This window comes from Larus michahellis, chromosome 10 (genome assembly GCF_964199755.1).
Source record: "Larus michahellis chromosome 10, bLarMic1.1, whole genome shotgun sequence".
Classification (NCBI taxonomy): Eukaryota; Metazoa; Chordata; class Aves; order Charadriiformes; family Laridae; genus Larus; species Larus michahellis.
In genome coordinates this window covers 14170558-14190552 of record NC_133905.1, presented here as the reverse complement: position 1 = coordinate 14190552, position 19995 = coordinate 14170558, and the positions used below count along the sequence as shown (strand labels likewise).

The window sequence follows — 19995 nt, the reverse complement described above, 5'->3', positions numbered from 1 at the left end:
GGTGATAAAACAGTTAATGAAATGATGGGATCTTCAGAGATGCATTGACCCTTCCCTCCCCAGAGGAGGTGATGGGCCAGATCCTCGGCTCTGGTGAGCAAAGGCAGCAGAGCGGCCACGGATCAGGCCTGCAAGACATCGGCTCTTGCAAATAATATCTTATTTGCTGCTTTCTGTGCCATATATCGAATATTACAATTGTTTGGGGTTTGTTTCCCAGCGAGTGTAAAAGGAGGACAGATTTCAGACCTCTTGGAGAGTCCTTGTCTGTGATTGAAAGCCTGCAGGCAAGACCGTGTTCCTAACAAACGTCTTCATAATACTTAACATTCAATAGAGTAAAAGGAGAATAATGAGCACTGCAGCTATCCCAGGTTAGTAATTACCACCGTCATTATTAATTTTCCAGAGCAATCCCGTCAAATGAGTCATTATTATCTCAATTCCTTAGCCAGGACTGATTGATTCTTTCTCCCTGTTGTGCCTAATTTCATATAACGTCTGAGTACAATATAGAACTATAGAGCCAGTGTAATTCTAATGCAGAATAATTCTAAATAACCAAATCCTTTGCCTACAGCTCTGTTTAGATCTGATGCTTTATACTACTTAACTGAAATAAATACCCCCATTAAAAAAAAAAGTCACATTATTTTAAAGATGGTTATAATTACGTCAGAGGAAGAAAAATGGTATCAGAAGTGATTTATTTTAATGTACATTCCATAAACACATCTATGGCTGCCCTTCATTCAGACCTTCCGAATAATTGTATTGCCTCTCCCCAATGCAATATGAGCTGCATTGAATTAGCCCCAACAACTGTGCTGCTTCTGCAGCTGAGTCATTCTGTGCAAAAATAAGTGTTTCTGCCCATTTTGGATGTGAAATGATACCCTGCCCCAGCTCTTAGATGTGCTCATCCCAGCTGTAGCCAGAAAGCACTAAGAGTACCAGGGAAACCCTTGGTTGGTGAAGTGATGCTCTGTGGCCTGGGGAGCAGGCGTGCAGCCTGGGTGCAGGGTAGAAGGAACAAGGGAATGGTTGTTCGAGGTGCTGTCCCTTCCAACGCAGCCCAAGGATCCCAGCGTGTCACTCCCCACTCTCCATCAGAGTCACTGGGATGCCACTGGAGACAGGGATTTACGTCAGCCCAGGATCTGGTCTGTGTGTTTAATGTTATCTCTGTGTTGGCACCAACCAGGAGCTTCACAGCACCTCGCAGAAGCAGCGTGGCCTAGGCTGAAATAAGTATCCATAATCTTCAGCTTTTTATAATGCTCATTTCAGCCCTTTTCAAGGAAGGAATATGTTGGTTAGTCTGGTTGTGTGGCTTTTTTTTTGGAGGAGAGGCTAAACGTGATGGTTTTCCAGCTCTGTTTCATTACCTCCGTTTGCAGTCTTCTGACAGCAGACCTAAGTATGAGGAAGTTCACTGCAAGACAAGGAGGAGGATCTCTGTGGGGATGGTAAAATATTTCTTGCCTCTGGAGAAATGATGAGGTAGATGAGGTAGAACAGTTTCCTTTAAAGAATCAGCAGCCCACTTCTTGCATTTTTCTGGAGCTGGGGGAAAGGAAAGGAAAGGAAAAGGAGACAGCAGTTATTTTACAACTTTGGCCTTTTTGTCTCCCAGACTTCAGACAAGATCAGACTGGAGAGGAAAAGAGTAGACTATAAACGAGAAACAGCAAGCGGCGGGGCTGTAGGTACCCTTAGCATTGGACCTGGACCTTTTTTTATTATTTTTAGACTGGGAAGATACGATGGCTTAATCCTTAACAGACAGGGTTGAAATCCTGGTCTGCATTGGTAGGGAAGACTCGTGTGCTGCTTTGTCAGTGCAAACAGCATAAGCAATGGGAATCGTAGAGTGGTTGGAGTTGGAAAGGACCTTAAAGCCCACCCAGTGCCACCCCCTGCCCTGGGCAGGGACACCTCCCACCAGACCAGGTTGCTCCAAGCCCCGTCCAACCTGGCCTTGAACCCCTCCAGGGATGGGGCAGCCACAGCTTCTCCGGGCAACCTGGGCCAGGGGCTCACCACCCTCACAGCAAAGAATTTCTTCCTGAAATCTCCCCTCTTTCAGTTTAAAACCGTTCCCCCTCGTCCTATGGCTCCCCTCAAAGATCCAGAGCGCTTTGCTGGCACCTTCTCCTCAAGCCGGTCTCGGCCAGGCCATGCTGTCCCAGGGAGGTCGCGTGTCTCTGGAGACCTTGGGTTTCCCTCCTGACCTCAGCCCTGTCCTTGATCTGGCCCCAGGTACAGCTGGCCCCGTGTCTCCTGCTCCCATATGGGGTGTATCCTGGACTATTTCTCAAGGTACATTGCATAGAAGCCATAAAATGTGTGTTAAAATTTTATTATTTCCAGATTTTAATAGGAATACTTCATAATATTTGTGCTGCCTTCTTGGAGACATGTCTCTGCTGTAAATTTCTGCTGTTTGTGATGCTCCTCCCTGCTATATGGATTCAGTCAGCAAGAAGAAACTAAGGTGATAATTTTACATACTATTTTTTCTTACTTACAGTAGATAATAATATCCCGTTTATAGCAGTTATCACCCGAGACATTTACTCGGTTTAAGATGCTGAAACTAAAGCAAAGCAAATTAGAGGATATGTTTATAGGGGCAACAGGCTGAGGCTTGTGGCAACCTGGCTCGGTTAAAAAACCCAAAAAGACAGTTGTGGTATTACAAGAATCTGAATGTAAGTTAAAGCGAATGCAACTTCTTGCATACCACCGAGCTTGGGGATAAATCTCCATGTTTTTATAATAAATGTACTTTATGGCAATCACCATATGCTACCTCTAGTCCTGTTTTGAGTATAAATCATAACAAGTGTGTATTCTAAAATGCTTTATTGTCTTTTTATGGCCACATACGGCTGCTGTTCCTTCCATTTGTGATTAATTTTTTTAATGGTTCCCCCTAGAACCTAAAAAATAATTAAAACTAATGAATACTCTGCAGTGACAGTAAAGGAATGTGCATATTGCATCTATTCTCACTTCCCAGATCTGATCAAAAGCAAGTGTCGGGCTGTGAAGTTGTGACACTGACATTTTGTACTGAGCTTCCGACCACCTCCTGAGACCAAACGATGACTTTGGGGAGGATCATGAATTAGAGTCCTCATTGTTTCCCAGGAATAGTGCTGAGAGGGTGGAATTAAAATTAGTTGAAGTCACAATGTTTATTTCTTAGCAGAGTCTTTTGAAGAAATTAAGCTAATACGTAAAAGATGGACAGCTTTTTTTTTTTTCTTTTGTCCTCGCCCCTGGCTTCAGGATCTGACATATTTTACGTACTAAGACTGGATGGACTGATTTGTTTCAGCCAAATCTTGTGAAGAGTGTAGATGCTTTTTATTTAAAAACCTACAAGTGTGTTTGTATATCCAAGTTGGTGTTACGCATGCGTTTTTGCATGGGAGCACAGACAGCTTTTAGCATTTCTTAAAAACCTCTAAAATTCACTTCTCAAAACTAATATTTATCTGTAAAGGATGTAATTAAAGTGCATGCGGGGGGTGGGGGGTGTTGCTGTGCATATATCTGCCGCTCTCTGGACTTCCTGCAGCTCACAGTGGCTTTGAAATGAAACTTAAGGGGAATAATTGCCAACAAAGTGCTAGACAGGGTTAAAGTGTTGTTACCGCCGCAGGAAACCTTCACAGGTCCTGTTCGGTGGCGACTGGCCAGGGCTGCAGCCCCTGGGGGCTGGAGAAGAGCGGGCTCCCCAGGCAGCTCTGTGCAAGCTGTCGCCTACCTGCTTTCAGTCACGTATATGCGCGCACGTGAGCACACGGTGGTCTGAATTTATTGGGAATTTTGCATACCTCTTTTGCCAGCCACGAGCGACATTGGCTTCCCCAAACGCAATGGGGCAGGGACTGGGCGCTGCAGCTCCAACCGTTCTGGCCACTGGACTTCTTGGCCAGTTACATCAATAAATGCTGTTCTTCTACTAGAACAGGTTTAGTTGCAAATAATGGATAATAAGAAAGTACCATCATCTGCATAAGTGATGGGGGAATAAGTTACCCTACGTTTAAGGAGTAGAGCCATAAAATTGAATTCCAGCCTTCAGTTTGACATCTGAGGCTTGATACCATTGCTTACTCTTTTGTGCCTTATGTTGATTCATTTCTGGTTATAAGAGTTTTAACTATTTAAGTCAACTTGCTTTACAAGCAAGTGAAAAACAGAGCTTTAGGAAAGCACTTTTTAATTTCCAAAGGTATTTGTTAATTGATTCCAAAGGGAGAACAAGTTATGGTTAAAAAACTGAAATATATAAGAAAAAAGGCTCACTCATGTCAAGGTACTGTCAGGTAGTCAAATTTTACTGTCCTTACTCCTTTTTAAAGAGAACTTTGATGACCATAAAGTTGCCATTTTCTGTACCAGGTTCTCTGTGAGCTTCCCCCTGTACAGTTATACAGTATCATGAGTTAAAGTGAACCAAATCTAAACTGTTGTGGCATATAAAAACAGCAAACAAAGGCAGGCAGCTTTTTTCCCTAACCCCCTGAGATTTATTCTGACAGTTTGCGACTAGATGAAATGGATAATGGAAGTCCCTTGTCACAATAACTCAGTTTAAATGTATTGTCAGATTAATAGACTCAGTTATCCACTCTTCCAAGGAGAAAAATGACTTGTGGTTTCAAATCATGCCCTCGCTCATGTCATCCCATCAAATTAACCAAACAGGCCAAATTTAGACTCCCCGTCAGAAACCGGGCATTTTATGCATTGTGTCATAAAAATGAGTTTAGTTCTTTATTTTTAATGCCGGCCAAATGATTTCCAGTTGCCACAGCAACATCTGCCGGTGACTGCTGATGGTGGGCACCGTGCCACGGGCTCAGCCACGGCTGGCGGCGGGTGTCAGGAGATGCTGGTGCCAGGGATGCGACGCACATCCCTCTCGCTGTGCGCGGGGCGGTCGGTCCCCTGTGTTCTCCCCCCATGCCTCTGCCACAGCCACTGCAGCGCCGGGCCCCCAGCAGAGCCCAAGGGAAGGCGTGCGAGGCAGCTAATTGAGCTGCTGCTTAAACAGGGTGATAAAAACCACTCATAAAAGGACTGCAGGACTGTATTTTCTGCTGCCTTAGATTGATACGGAGGAGCAGGAGTTTACAGCTGGTGGCAACGTGGCTTGCTGACTTTCTGCAGAGTTTGTAAAGCATTCTATAGGATTTACCCTCGTTGGGTCACAAAAATACCTGTGGGAAGCCTCCCTCTGCCCTTCCAGTTCCAGGGGGAAAGCATGTTAGACCATGTCTATTTCCATCTCTCTTGTCCTTTCGCTAAATAATCTTACGAGATAATTTCACTCTCTTTTCAAGGTCATGAGTTGGTTCAGAGTTAATAGGCAAAAAAGCCCTCCCTGGGAACTCTAGCCATTCTGTGTGTCCGGGCAGGGCATTCAGGGGCTGTGGGAGCTACAGCACATCCCGCGGGGAAAGGACAATTTCAGTATAACCGGAGCAGCCCCTTTTCCTGCCCTTGGCAGTGGTTCTTCAGCAGCAGGAATCACTGAGATGTGGGGAGACCTCCCGGCTGCGGCGTGCTGAAAGCGAGGTGCGTGCGAGGGCCCGTGGCGGCGGTTGGACTGGGCATACTGGGGGACACTGGTGGCAGGGGCTGCCCTGGCAGTGCTCTCCCTGGCTCCAGCGGTCCGTCATTGCACGGTGTATGGGCTACACCGGCTGCTGTCACATCTTTTCTTGGGGTGGGTTGGGGGTTTTCAGGGGAGTTTTGGTATTTTGGTGTTTTACGTGTTGTCAAAAACAAATTTGAATTTGCAGTCCATCCATCTGTCGCACGTGGTGCTGCGTTTAAGAAGCAGGGTTGTTTATTAACACGTGTGGAGTGAATTATCCCGGTTTACGTCTGGAGAGTGGCAAATTGTTGGATTTAATAGCTGTAAGCTCCTCTGATCTGCAATCACTGTCTGCTGGATTTTTTGATCTGACAAAGCGTTGTGCGCAGTACTGCGAGGATCCTTCCCCGGCCTCTCCGGGGGAATCCTGCTGTCAGGCTGCAAATGTACAGAGCATGAAATGTGTAATTTTGAAGTCTAAACCTCTGAGAGCTCACGACACTCTGAGGCAGCAGTTTACCTTCAAAGTTGCCTCTCTGCCTGTACTTACCACCTCTTGTGATTTAGCACTACCGCTCACATTTCCTCCACAGAAAGTCATAAGGTTTACTTTGTGAAAATCTCATCTTCTTCTCTTAATTAGGCGTTTTCACACAATGAACCATATGGGAGTCAATGAAGAAGGTGTCGATGTGCAGCACAGCCTGGCCCCCTGCATGCTGATGGATAAAGCTGGCAGATGGGTGGATCATCAGCTTTGAAGACTTCCTTCTGAATTTGCTGGATTTTCTTCTGAAAGCATCCAATAGATAAGACAGGCAGAAGAACGAAGTGGCAGGGAGGATGTGCAGCACGGCTCCTTCCTGCGTAACCAGAGATTGCTCAGGTCAGTGGGGCTTCTACCTCAGCATTTCCTCCTCTGGGATTTTTTTTTTAAGCCTATTTTTACTAACGCCAGGTGCTACTTGCCCCCTAAAGATGGCTGCATTTAAATGGCTGCCCCTGAGGGGATGAAAAGATGCCCAGCAAGGTGCCTGAGCATGGAGTCAAAGTCAGTCAGGTTATCCCCACTGCGCTAGTTGTCTGTCAACCACTTTGTACAGAAAGGTGATGAGACACAGTTTCATAAATAAAAGTTCATAAGGGGTAATGGTTTTAAAGTAAGAGAGGGTAGATTCAGACTAGATATGAGGAAGAAATTTGTTATGCTGAGGGTGCTGAAACACTGGCCCAGGTTGCCCAGAGGGGTGGTGGATGCCCCATCCCTGGAAACATTCCAGGCCAGGTTGGACGGGGCTTTGAGCAACCTGGTCTAGTTGAAGATGTCCCAACCATGGCAGGGGGTTGGACTAGATGGCTTTCAAAGGTCCCTTCCAACCTAAACCATTCTAGGGTAAATCATGGGAATTTTCAACTAGCTTAGCCTTTGCTCTTGCAATCTTACCTTTCCTGTCCTGTTTCCCATCCTACCTGTTGTGCTGGGCCTCCTCTTTCTTTTGCTTCCCACGAAGCTTCCATCTTCCATTTTGTATTGTCTTTGTACATCTCCATCTTCCATTTTCTTCAAGAACATAGACACTGTGCCGCTGTTTTGGACTTTTCCCTGCAAAATAACTCAGAATTGTTTCAGCGGTTTTGTCCATGATCTGAATTCCTCTGTGAAATTATCTGCATGTTGATATAGGAAAGCACTTGAAGAGCACGTGGTCAACGGCAGGTTTGAGTCAAGTGTTGTCTCATACCAGGCTGTTGCGAAAATGTCTTCTCCTCTGAAATGTGTAGGTGGTTGTATCATTTCTGTGAAATCTCCCTTGAATCCTTAACTCAAAGGAACACCTGGAAGTGTTCTCCGTGTGGCTGTGTGGAAATTGAAACCCACGGCGTAAACAGTGACGGAAACGTTTGTGTGACCCTCTCTCGAGTAGCAAAATTGCTGAGCACAGCATATCCCTGAGCACACTGGAGCTCTTTTATTTTAAACTGTAACCATGAAATAGGAAAAAAGCCCAGTGAAGCAAAAGCTCCTGCCTCTTTATTTTTACTCTTAACATGTAAAAATAGAAGCACCTGCTGCCTGCTGGGCTCGTTAAAGATGTCTTTTTATTTTCATAAATCACCACGGTAGAATTTGAATTATTTACTCGGTAAACTCTAACCTACATTAATTTCCACTCTCTGCTTTTTTGTAAGCAATTTTTTCGTGCATTAGCTTGGGAGCTGTTTCCCACCCACCTTTTGTTTGGTGCCCACCTTGGCTTCCTGAGCAGGGTCCCTCCCCCCAGTGACTGCAGGGGTTTTGTGGACTTCAAAAGCAGCCTGAAATGTCAGCCACACGCAGCCTTTCTGCAGCAACTAAATTATGGATCAGAATACAGCAGATCAAACACTTCAGAATTATTCACTTGTGGGTCTTTGCTTGGTAAACCAATAAAAATCTCTGCATTTCTTCTTTGGTAATATGTGGGGTGGTTGTTTTACATGCTCGAGAGTAATGTTATCAGGGGCATGGGGGTGTGTATGTAATATTTTTTTTTTAAGCGAGGCACTTCAATCAAAGCTTCATTCTACTGTAAACCCAATTAGCTTCAGTCTGCCAAGTCAGCTTGACTGTCTGCAAGAATGTATGTAAGGCTATGAATAATTGCTAAACTCGGTTTTCATTCTATCTAAGAAATGCCATGAGGCTTTTGTTACGACTAGATAAACCCTCTGCACTTGTCTCTGAGGTTCCAGCTGAAGACACCCGTTCAAAAATCATAAATCTGTTTGAATAGTATTCTGTGTGTGAAGAGGCTTGGTAAAAAGCGAGTGCTTCCTTTGCTTTGGAGCAGAAGGTTGCTGAACCCAGATCCTGGGCTCCTCCAAGCGTTCAGGGATTTTGCCATTAGCTTTAGCGGGAGCAGGACTAAGCATTTACATAGCTTTATTGCATGTGGCTGCAGAATAAGCCCATTACTGTAGGAAAACAGCAGCAGGGCTCTCCCCTGTGACATACCAAGAGGAAAGGTTAGAAAATGAAATGCTCCAACAATATATGTGGAAAATGGGTCACCTACTTTGTGCGAGGAAGCGTGCAGGATGCTCTCGCTGTATTTTAATCTGCCACGTGCTGGTTTCTAGCAGTTTGGACGTGGTTTCACAGCCAGGATGATGCCATGTGAGAATATCAGGTGGTGCTGGTTAATTGACGCCTCTGGCTGGGGGGTGGCAGCCAGGTGGCCGGGCTGTTAGGGATGATATCGGAGGTGTCCATGGGACTCAGCCCACCCAAACCCACACGGAGAGGTGGGACACGCAGGGAGATGTTGGCATCACCTGCTGTGCGTTGCTTCCAAGGCTTCTTCCCATCACTGAGGTTTGTGCTGTAGATCCTCTCGCTTTTGGCCAGCTTTTGGCCAGGATGTATTTCCTAAGATATAAGAAAAGTTGGCCATGTTGATACGTTTGGTTGGTTTAAATAGAACTTCCTCATCTGCAATGGGTTTCCCCTTAAACATTTACTTGCCTTTCCACCGTGCATGCATATTATCCCTATTTTTCCCTCTCTGTCTATAGGCCACCTAAAAAGTCAGAGGGTGGTGAGTCATCCATCTAACTTGAGTTGAGAGTCCCCTTCTCATTTTTGAAATTGGACTGTGAGTTCTGTTGGTGTCCCTCAAGGATGGTCATATTCCAGTGGCTTCTTGAAGACTCTCCAACTGTTTTCTTTCAATTTTTTTTTAAATTTATTTTCCTTCAAGTCCAAGGTTCACAAAGTGATATTGTGCTCCCCGCGATGGCCATTGGTTACAAGCTGTGTGACAAGATTTCGAGGCTTCAGGGAAAAGGTTGGATGTTTTGCAAGATTTGAAAATGTTCAGATATTTTTTTACTGAAGTGTTAAATGATGTGTATGTACACTGACACAGACATATAGGCAGTGTTTTTTTCCGGATACGGCATTATATAAAGCGTCCTGACATTATTGCATTTGTCTTTCGTAATATTTGCCAAAAGTAATGTGTTTGCAGTAAGACTGAAAAATTCAGATATGAAAATATTTCCAATGCTCCAGGGGAAGATACGGTTTTGACTAATTTTATTATAGCAGGTACCTAAGTGAGCACCTGTTTTGACAACTCTGAACTAAGATGCACAAAGTCAGAGTGACGGTGTGATTCCCAGCAGCAGAAGCCAGTGCCACACTGGTTTGTCACAGCTCCAGCTTCCCTTTTCCTACACGAATGATGGTGGTGTCTATTATCCCCTGTACACAGTGATCTGTCAACAACTACTTTCTCAATTACTTATGGTGTGTATGTGGGGGTGGCACGGAGGAGCAGCTGATACCTGATAATAGTACATTATCAACAGGGAGAGGTTTCATTTTCTTTAAATAGAAACCATGTCTGAATAGCTGCGAGACTCCCAGACGCTGACGCTGTGAGATCTAGAGCGAAATTTTAGTCAGCTCTTTCTGGGGGATTATCTAAAGAACACACGTATGTCCCGTTTCTTTTGAAAAATGCATTGAGGGACTGATGACTTCTGCTCCTCTCTCTGGGTGTGAATAACAGTATAGAGCCCAAGAAGACGGGGTGGTCCTCTGGTGACTCTTCCAAGCAGTGTAGAGCACCATTTGGTGTATAGGGACAGGGAGCAGCCCTCACAAATAGCTGTGAGAGGAGTTTCAGTTGAAGGAGGACTTGTCCCAGGCAGCTCTTAGTACCTGTTTGTGGCTGTTGGGGAAATAAAAGCGCAGGTTAACGCGATGAGCAGTAATTCAGCATTATGATTCAGTCGGATCCTGCCAGTATTTGAGGACACAACCGCAGCAATGTTTGTGCTGTCAATCCTTGGATCCTCGCTCCTTGCCAGGCAGACCTCGTCACTTCGCTTTTGCCTGGAGGCCCTTCAGAGCGCCCGCTGTTCTTGTTGGTCCTTGGTCATGGTGGCATCCAAGTAGGTGTGATTCATCTGGAAAGAAATAATAGATGTATTAAACTTGGTAGTTACTATGTATTGAGAAATGTCATGGGTTTTTTTTCTCATTTGGTGTGGATGCAAGTTATTTTAACCAAAAGAGAACATCAGCCTCCCCTTGCGAGCTATCAAGAGTGGCAAAAAATTGTCAAAGCACTATGTTGGGGGGAGCTAATTGGGCTGCTTCCCAATTTCATTAGTAACCTGTGTGGTACGTTTGTTGCTCAAAGACATTATCACAAACTGTATTTTATCCTGGATGATTATGCTGTTGACTAAAATGTCAATGATAGTGTGTAAAATGCAGCTGAGAAATTAGGGATAATTTCAGTAGCTATTAATGAACTACAGCCTTGCTTAGCTGATAGAGTCTTCAGAGAAAGGAGAGATAAAGAGACTTTGTCTTTTCCAGTTTTATACTCCCAGTAATATTATTGTTATCGATTAGGTGCAAGAAAAGTTTTACTCCCATTTATTTTAATTTCTGGCTGATGGCGAAGGCTCTGTGTGCAAGCTCCGTGCGTCTCAGCTGAGATGCTCAGGGCATGCATCCAGGGAAGCCGACGGGAGCCCAGACGGGGCCGGATCTTCAGAATTATGGAAGGAGCAGTACAAAGGCAACACCCAGGAGTAGGCTCCATCTCCGTTGGCATTTTCTTGAGGCCTTTTACTTATTGCCTGTTTACATGTCGCTGCTTGGGATGAATTTTTATAACTTTTTGCTAGGAGCCTAACCTCAAGTTGGGCTTTGTGGTAGGAATCGGTGGGATGCATGTCTTGGCAGAATTTAGCACTCTTATCTCAGACGTTTGTAACTAGAGAGAGCTCTGGAATGGAAGAACATGTGGAAGCTATTTTAGAAGATTTATACATATATATATATATATATATAATATATAGTGCTTTAAATGCAATTAGGGAGATTCAGCTAAAGGTTTTACATTAGCTCATTAAAGAATGGCAGCTGTAACTGATCCTCCCGGCAACGAACTGCCATTGGCTAAATGAGGAGAGGCTGCATAGCTGCCCTGCTCCCGGCCATGTGTCGGGGCTGCGGTATTCCAGGATGGGATGGCAGACGGGCTCCTGCAAGGAATCCCAGAAATTTCCTCAGATGGATTTAGCAGCATGATATTTGATAGAATCAGTATATAGAAGGTTGTTGTTGTTCCTAGTCCAACGAACAACTCGAGCAGAGGGAGCACCGCGCATGCGGCCATAGATCCGTGCAGAGGAATTCTGGCAACTGGACTGACAATTGCAGCCAAAGAATAGAGTGTGGGTTTTTCACTTCATTTGAATGTTCATGCACGTGCTCTTTATTCATTAGAAGTGATACGGAGGGACTCTGCAGCATGCAAAAGCTCCGCGTGCTGCTCCAGGCTTTGTCTGCAGCATCCCTGGTCCCCTTGTGAGGCAGAACTTCAGTGGCACCACATCAATGAAAACGTCGAGACAGCTCGGAGCTCTTGGAGAGTCTTTGGGGCTGCGGCAGCAGCACTGGGGTGGGGGTTAGATAGGGGGGGTTGGCTCTGCAGGAGCCTGAGTCGTGGGAGAGCCAAATTCAACAGAGCTGCTGCAAGAGCCGGCAAGAGCACTTCAACCTGGGCAGCGTCCTGGCCCTGCTGGTCCTCAGGACCATCCAAGTGGAACAGAAAGGCTTTGGCCACTCGTCACTTTTGATGGCTCAGCTCCGCTCAGCTGCAGCTTAGAGCCAATTAATTTTATGAATCCTATTTGTAGCTCATGTTCCTCCTTATATAATCCTCATTTGTTTCAAATGAGCAGAGAGTGTGCCCCTGAGATTCTAAACATACCTCTTTATTAAAGTTCAAACAGAAATTGTTACCTACAGAAGCTAAACTTAGCACTAGTGTATGAAATGAGATGAAGAGAACCCTTTCAAATCCCCCACCAGGTGTTAGATAACGCAGCCCTGTAAAGGAAGGGGGAGAAGGTGACTGCAGAGTGTTATGAGCATCAGCATTAATGATCTATTGTATTTATTTCTCCAGTAAGCAGAAATAGATTAAAAACAAAAATGTAGAAGTTAATTGGGTGATTGCACAGCAATCGGTCTCTGCTTTTGTTCTCCGCTCCCCGTGAAGCCGAGTGCTGCCGGAGCGACAGTTGTGAATAACAGCGTGCAGCTGGGGCAGCCTCCTCCTTATGGGCTGCATCCAACACGGGGAATGAAAATGCTTTTAATGAAGCCTTGTCCCGTTAAATCCTCTGGGAGCGAGCAGCCGGCGGTGGCCGGGCAGGAGCGGTCCTGCCGGCTCCCTCCCACCGCCCCGATGGGGACGCAGGCGGCAGAACAGGTCTCTCTGCTCCTCGCTGGCCTCCCTCCTTCCTCAGAAGGGACTTGGAGAGTGTTTTGGCAGCAGTTCCATAGCTTTGTCGCACCACACAAGGGGTCTGACACTGCTGGGTGCCCTCGGGATATGGGTCTCACCTGCCAGCCCCGAGATTCCTTTGACAGCCTTGTGCTTCATCTTCCAAGGATGTTCTTCTACCACCCGAAGCGGGAGAGAAACCAGATTGTTTAGGGTATTGAAGATTGGAATGAACCAAACTGAAAAATGTTCAGCTCTTCTAATAAGCACACAGTCGAGGAGCACAAGGAGGAGAGAAAGGCAGCAGCCGCTTCACAGTTCAGGAAACAGCGGCTTTCATTGCCACCGTGACCACGGCACACCTCTCTGAAATCAATGAAACTCCATTCTGCCTCGGAGTGATAGATTGCTTTGAGATCTCAGTAGAATTTTTCTCCAAATTGCGAATTGGATGAGGGTCTTGCAAATTATGAAAGCCCTAGACTTGATACCCATTAATTTTCTGGTGTATTTTCTATGCCACTGTGGGAGCAATAAGCAGAAACGAAGCTCAGAGGTTGCCTGTGGGCTCTCCAGTGGAGCTTCTCCACTGGGAGAAGCAGGGCTGGGAAGAACTGGTGGTGTGGGGCAGCTGGGACACGGGACTGAGGGGAAAGGACTTTCTTTTAGGAGTTTTTGGAGGTCTACTTTAGGAAGGTATTTTCTCTGCTTTCTCTCGTCCAATTTAAAGCTGGCTGTATATATGTAGAAAGCAAATTCCCTACTACCATGAGCAGCTCTCCCTGCAAAAATGGTTAAGGCGAATTAAGTTGCAGGAGCGTATAGGAGGAAAGATTTGCTTTTCCTCTAAGGAATACTGGGATATTTGTCAATTCCTCTCCATTAGAAACCTAACACATTGAGAGGAAAAGATGAAAAGTAAAAAACCCATGAAGATCGGATGAAAGGATGGAAATTATCATTCAGGTAACCCAGCTACCTTAACACTGTCACCATGGAGATCCCCGATTATCTTCTGCTCCTCGCATGCAAAGTGCTGAGAAACACTGGTTTCGTAATTGGCATCATATTTCTCTGGGTATATTAAGCTCGCCTGTGGAATAATGCTCATCAGATCCTGAATGATTTCAGATAACCAGCGGTAATACATTGAATCAGATGATTCGATATTATGATTTCCAATCCCGGGATCGTTCAGCGTGTTTCCGTCACAGTGTGCAAGCTTGGAGATGACTCTCACTGTGCTGGGGGTGACGTTCAGGCACTCTGGGGTCCCCAGCCACTGAGAACGGGACCGTGGGTTTGATGGATGAATAAAGTAGCATAGCATTCCGCTGGGGCTTGCTCTGGATTCCTTGTATTTTCAGATTTCTGTACTCCGACTCTGATTTTCCTGGATTTCTGACTTGGAAAATACCTTTGCACTCAGAAGCTGCGTGGACCCAGCCTTAACGTTGTCTTTTTTTTTCGGTAGGTCAATACATGTGGGCTCAAAAGAATATTTCAGACAAGAAATACAATTAGACGTAGCTTTTTAGATTGTCTTCACAATCTGCCCTCCACGCATTAAGTAGCTGCCTTTGATGAATTCAGCTGGTGCGTTTCCTCCCTTTCCCATCCAGCCTGTTTCAGGGTTGACCGCAGAGAGGTGTCACGTTTGCGGTTGTAGCTTTAAATGAAATCAAAATTTGTCTTTCATCCTCTTGTGTCCCTAAAACAATTTAGTCCTACTGTAATTATTAGCATTCTCATTAAGAACAGTTTAGCTGAAAATCAAGACACAAAGACGCAGTGACTTCATCAAAGCAACGCAAATCCAGATAAAGCTAGGTTTCTAATTCAACTTCTATGCTTTGAAATAAATCCTCAGAGCATCAATTACTGTATCTGTTGTAAAGCAATTACAATCAGCCTCCATTGCTCCCCTTTACACATTTTAATTTAATTATTATTTTTGCTTTAAAATATAGGGTAAGGAATTTTACAGTTCCTCGAGAAGAACCAAAGCAGAGAACAACAAAAAATTTCTGTAAAAGCAGAAATTGCTTTCTTTCGTAATCAGGTTGATTAGACTCATGTATAATCATACACAGCAGGTGGGAAGATTAACATTTCACTAATTCCTAGTGGTCATTACTGCAAGGAAATTTAATCTGCAGAGTTCACAAGGATTGGAGTTGCATGCTGGTAAAGCTCATTTTAAAAGACAGAGCAAAAACAACACAACTTTTTATTCTGGAATCCAGTTTTACTCGAAGCTACTTGGGCCTGCAGGCAATATCCATACAGCCAGTATCTTCTACTTAATTGAGAAATAGATTTGTATTGATCATGCCCACTTAACAAGCACATTCAGAACCCGTGCCTGTTCTCAGTTGCTTTGCTTGGGAGTACAGACAGACCCCCAGCGGGTTAAGCTGGTTGATAAAATAGATATTTTTACAGCAAGTGTGTTTTTTTTTTTCTTTGTGGGGGCTGTATTAGCACGAAGCACTAATAGATTACTTCTCATATTTGGATCAATTCAGAATGCTGCTGAAGTTGAACAGGTTTTTCATTTTTTATGTGAAAACAAAATGTGACATAATATTATGATCAGATTCTGCTTCACTAACCAGGATGTGGGGTTTTTTTAATTCAACACTCCAAAATAAAATGCCCAGCAACTTGTGATATGAAAGTTATGGTCATCTGTTACTCCTGCACCTTCATCTCTAATCTCTGGACTTCTTACTTCTAGTTGCTACCAGCAGGAGACTTTCCATCGACTGGAAATGCTTGCAGGAATATTGGATGGGTAAGTAGGGATGACTGCTCTGCTTTTTTAACTTGTCTGGGGTCTAGCTGAGCTTTAGCTGTGTTTTCTGTCTCCCACAAGCAAGAGCAAAGGGAGATGAAAGAGCAAAAAAGGAAGGCAGTGGTAAGGCTAAGATTAACAGAGTTACTGCATGGGAGACGGAGGCAGGGCCTGAGTTCAGCAGGGTAAGGAGGATGCTCCTCCTCCTTCACCTGGGACTGATCCCTTGTGCTGCATCACCGGGGAGATCCCAGGGGTATCAACACTTCAGGAAGCTGCAGATGGGGAGGAGAAGATTAAACTGGGCACGTTGCGCTCCCTATGCTAGAACAAATCATATTGAGATATGGCCCTACCACCACAAAACAAGTAGTCCGTGGCCAAATGCCTCTCTTTTTAATGTTGTCACTAGTTGAACTTGTTTTGAAGACATCTCCTACAAAAGCATCTCATCCCGTTCATACCCACTGAAAAGCCTTTTGCATCGATCTCAGAACATACCCGCCATGAGAAGTTGGAGGTGGGACCTGAGCTGAGCCCATGAAGCTGTGTCACCGTTCCTATGCTGCCGTGGACCAAGGAGGTCTCAGGGACAAGAGGTGAGGTGCCACCACGGAGCAGGGCTGGATCGGCTCGATGGTTCTCCCTCCGGCGGGAGCCCACGTTGCTGGTCTGCACAGAGGTTTTTCTCTGGTCCACCTCTAAATGCCAGGACTGCACTAACTTTCCTGTTGACTTAGCTGGGCTCATTAAGCTTATTTTCTTAATGCTTTTAGGGCAAAAATACATACCTTTGATCTGTGCAGTTAAAAGCATAGTTGAGCTATATTGTTAAAAAAAAATTATTAAAAATTACTAGATGGCACGGCAGCTGGATTTGGCTGCGTTAGAACAGGGTATTATCCCTCCAAATAAAACAAGTGACCACTGAGCATATGTTTTATTAGTGGTTTATTGAACATCAGAGAATTTTACTGTGATAATTGTGATGATATTTCAGTGATATACTGCTGGTGTCCTTTATCCAAACAAAGCTTCAGTGGGTCTGAGCCCCATGGCACTGGTGATGCTTTCTTGTCCCTTCCAGGCCCATGGACTCGGATGAAAACGTGGCTGAGGCTCAAACCTCTGGCCCAGCCCCATTGCTCTGCCCAAGTTATGCTAAACTGGGGATTACTGAAGTTGTAATGGGGGTAAACAGAATTAAAATAAACTCTTGCTGTTGTAAGAGTTATTTCAACTTGTTTTTTAAACTCCGGCTGCAGAATAACAGCTGCAAAATATGCACCGTGAATCAAAGCAAGTTAAGTGCAGCTAAACTAGATGAATAGCGGTGTAGATGATGGTTTAAAAATCAGGAACAGCTAAAAATACAACTGCGGTGATGTTGATGCTGAATTAGCCTGATAGAGGGACTGATTTTTGTAAGTCAGTCTTCAATCAGTGTCTGTCTCAACCCTCAAATGCAGCCTACTCTTCGAAAAGATACCATCTGAGCTTACCTTTCTGGTTAAATCATGGCCAAAATATAAAGAAATACATTCAAATAATTGGGTGTATGCACAGTACTTAATCCTCCCAGCCATTCATAGCTTGAAAACGTTATGGGGATGTAAGTGATGGAGTGGCTGAGCACAGCTGGGGGGTTTGGCCCCGTGGGAGAATTTACCTCCCTCCTGAAATTAGGTGGCTTCACCCCGTGCTGGTGGCTCTGGGTGAAATGGTGGGGGGACCCGCCTGGACCAATGGGGTGCCCTGACCCACCGCAGGGGGATGGTTCCCTCGCTCCTGCCCTCCACAGCATCCAGGCTCCGTGCCCAAAGTCAGGTATGTCGCATCTTTGAGTTTAAAAAGATGGACAGGAGCCTCGTGGGGCCGCGGGAAAATGCAAGGGATGAGCAAACAGGAAAATGTCAAGGGACTGTCACTAGCAACAATAACAAAATTAACAACTAAACTAAGAGGCAAGTTATAACATCAATACGCACAGTAATAAGTGCCAATGAATCACCAGAGATCTGTTGCTTTAATGATGCTGTTGTAACAGTGATGGCCCCGAGCTATTTCAGACCACGTATACTGAATTTTGGCTGATGCTTATCAGTTTATATGCAAGAAAATTTATAGCACGCAACCTAAATGAAACAGTCCTTTGGACAAGAAGAAATGGATTGCAGGTGCAAACAAGCATGAAATGAAAATCTACTAATGAGTTTCCATTAGTAGCTAAATACATAATCGAATAATTTTAAGCCAACATAGAGCGATGAGAAAATCAATTTATTCCTCATAAGTACTATAATATGGATTGATGCTCTAGTACATCTAAAGCTGGTTTTGTTAGTGAAAGCTGAGCTTCAGATTCAGTTAAAGCTCAGCTAATAGCAGCAGAACATGAGTTTGCTTTTACGGAATATGAATGGAATATATTTTCTTTGGAAACCCTACATAACATAAGGTACAATGAGGTATTAGTTAATATCGAATATTTCCAGCTGAAAGCTAGAGACTAAAATATTTCAGAAAGATGGACTAGCACTGGCACGTCTGAATTTACTTAGGAATATCCATTAACAAAGTAAGCATTGCTCTTCATCTGCTCTTGAAGCAATAGTATCCTCAATTTCCTTTCTTTTTGCTTTAAACAGCCTCTACCTGGTGTTTGTTTGCATGGTATTTTCACAGGTTCTACAACTATGGTAAATGTTTCTCCTTCACCTGTGGAGAGCCTGATGTCAAGGCTCTCATAGCCATATACATAAACAAAATAGGTTTGAAAAGCTGGTTTGAAAGAGATGAGGATTCTGCAGCAGAAGACACACTTCAGTGTTAAAGAGGCACCACTCCAGCGCCACACGTGAGAACGGGAAAAACTGTGTAGTTTTGCAGTTACTGCACATGAATCAAATTTATACCGAGAAACTGGCTAATACATACAGTACAAATAATTTCATGTTTCTTCCAGGCCAAATTCTGTCACCTTTCCTGCCAGCGGGGTGTGTGTCCCATGGACCTCACGGAGCTACTCATGGATGAAGTCCCATTCCATGAGGAGGAGCTCAGCTGGGCATGCTTTGGCCTCCACCATCTGGCGGTTTTAATTATGGAGAGGTAGGTGGGCTTCTGCCTCATCCCCTTCGAAACGCAGCCCCGTGAGCTAAAAGCACGCAGTACTTTTCAGGGCAAGATGTTGAAATCAAGAGGATTTTTAAATGGGATAGGATTGGAGACTGACATTAATCACATTTTAAGGCTCAGTAGTTTATGAGTCAATGTATGCTTAGCATTTACCAAACCAGAAGTCAACGGAAATAATAATAATAAAGGAAGACCAAGTGCTTTTTAGCACCTTTTTTCAAGGAGGAATTCATTGTGGTATATCAGCCTTATTAAGCTTTTTAAACACTGGTTGATATGCTAGGGATCCTAGATCAGAAGTAGTTACTTGATTGGGACAGATTCCAGTGGACATTATTTCTCAGTGGATCTTGTACATGGAAGTCGAAGCTTATAATAAGCTGAAAAACAAATGGACTTGCTTGGACACATAATACTTCCAGACAAGCTTTCAGTAAGTGCATGGCTGCATATAAGTCTCCTATTTTAGCATGACAAATGTATCCCTTCATGACAGAAACTTCAGCAAACTCTGAATGGAAATGTTCTGGCTGGCGGCAGTCCAAGGGAGGAAGAGGCTGGAGCACAATCATGCTAATCATCGCGTTAAATGCCTCGTGTTCAGTGCCCAGCTCTTGCATGCCGATACACCTTGCTCCACCAACGGCCGTGTTGAATTCCATGGAGTGACAGCTTGTATTCGCGTGGCCCTTTGTATTTGATGGGATCCCTAAAGGATTTGTGCATTTGTCAAACTGAAATATAGTCCGTTCCCTCCTGAAGTCGGCTTCCCCCGGCGTGGAAGGCACATAACTCTGCAAGACAACTGTGCGGAGCAGGGAGTGATGAACAACGTGCAGCGGAAACTGTGAAGGGGAGCTGGGGCAGGTGCCGCGCAATGACCTAACTTGACATTTGGTAGGAATGTGGGAGTTTTTACGAGCCAACTTCTGAAAAATACAATGTGGCATCTCTCATGTATTCAGAATTTCAGGTGTGGGTTTCTTCTGAGAGCAGAGCCTTTAGCTTTAGGCGCCTGTCAGATTTGCTGGCTGTAAGGCGGGGGAATTCTCTTTCGAACCCCCAAAAAGATGTATGAGAAGTTAATAAATCCTATATTTCCGATATTAAAAGAGGTTACTGCCTTTAGTCTTGATCATACC

General features: G+C 44.6%; 1 long non-coding RNA gene across 1 annotated transcript; it reads left to right on the top strand.

Annotated features, from left to right (window-relative positions):
* Positions 1 to 2370: 2370 nt before the first annotated feature.
* LOC141749366 (uncharacterized) lies at positions 2371 to 19961 on the top strand. The gene is made up of 8 exons (XR_012589341.1): positions 2371 to 2497; positions 5364 to 5598; positions 6264 to 6506; positions 14286 to 14388; positions 15659 to 15715; positions 16210 to 16314; positions 18681 to 18826; positions 19350 to 19961. It is a non-coding gene; the product is annotated as an uncharacterized LOC141749366 (long non-coding RNA).
* The last annotated feature ends 34 nt before the right edge of the window (positions 19962 to 19995 follow it).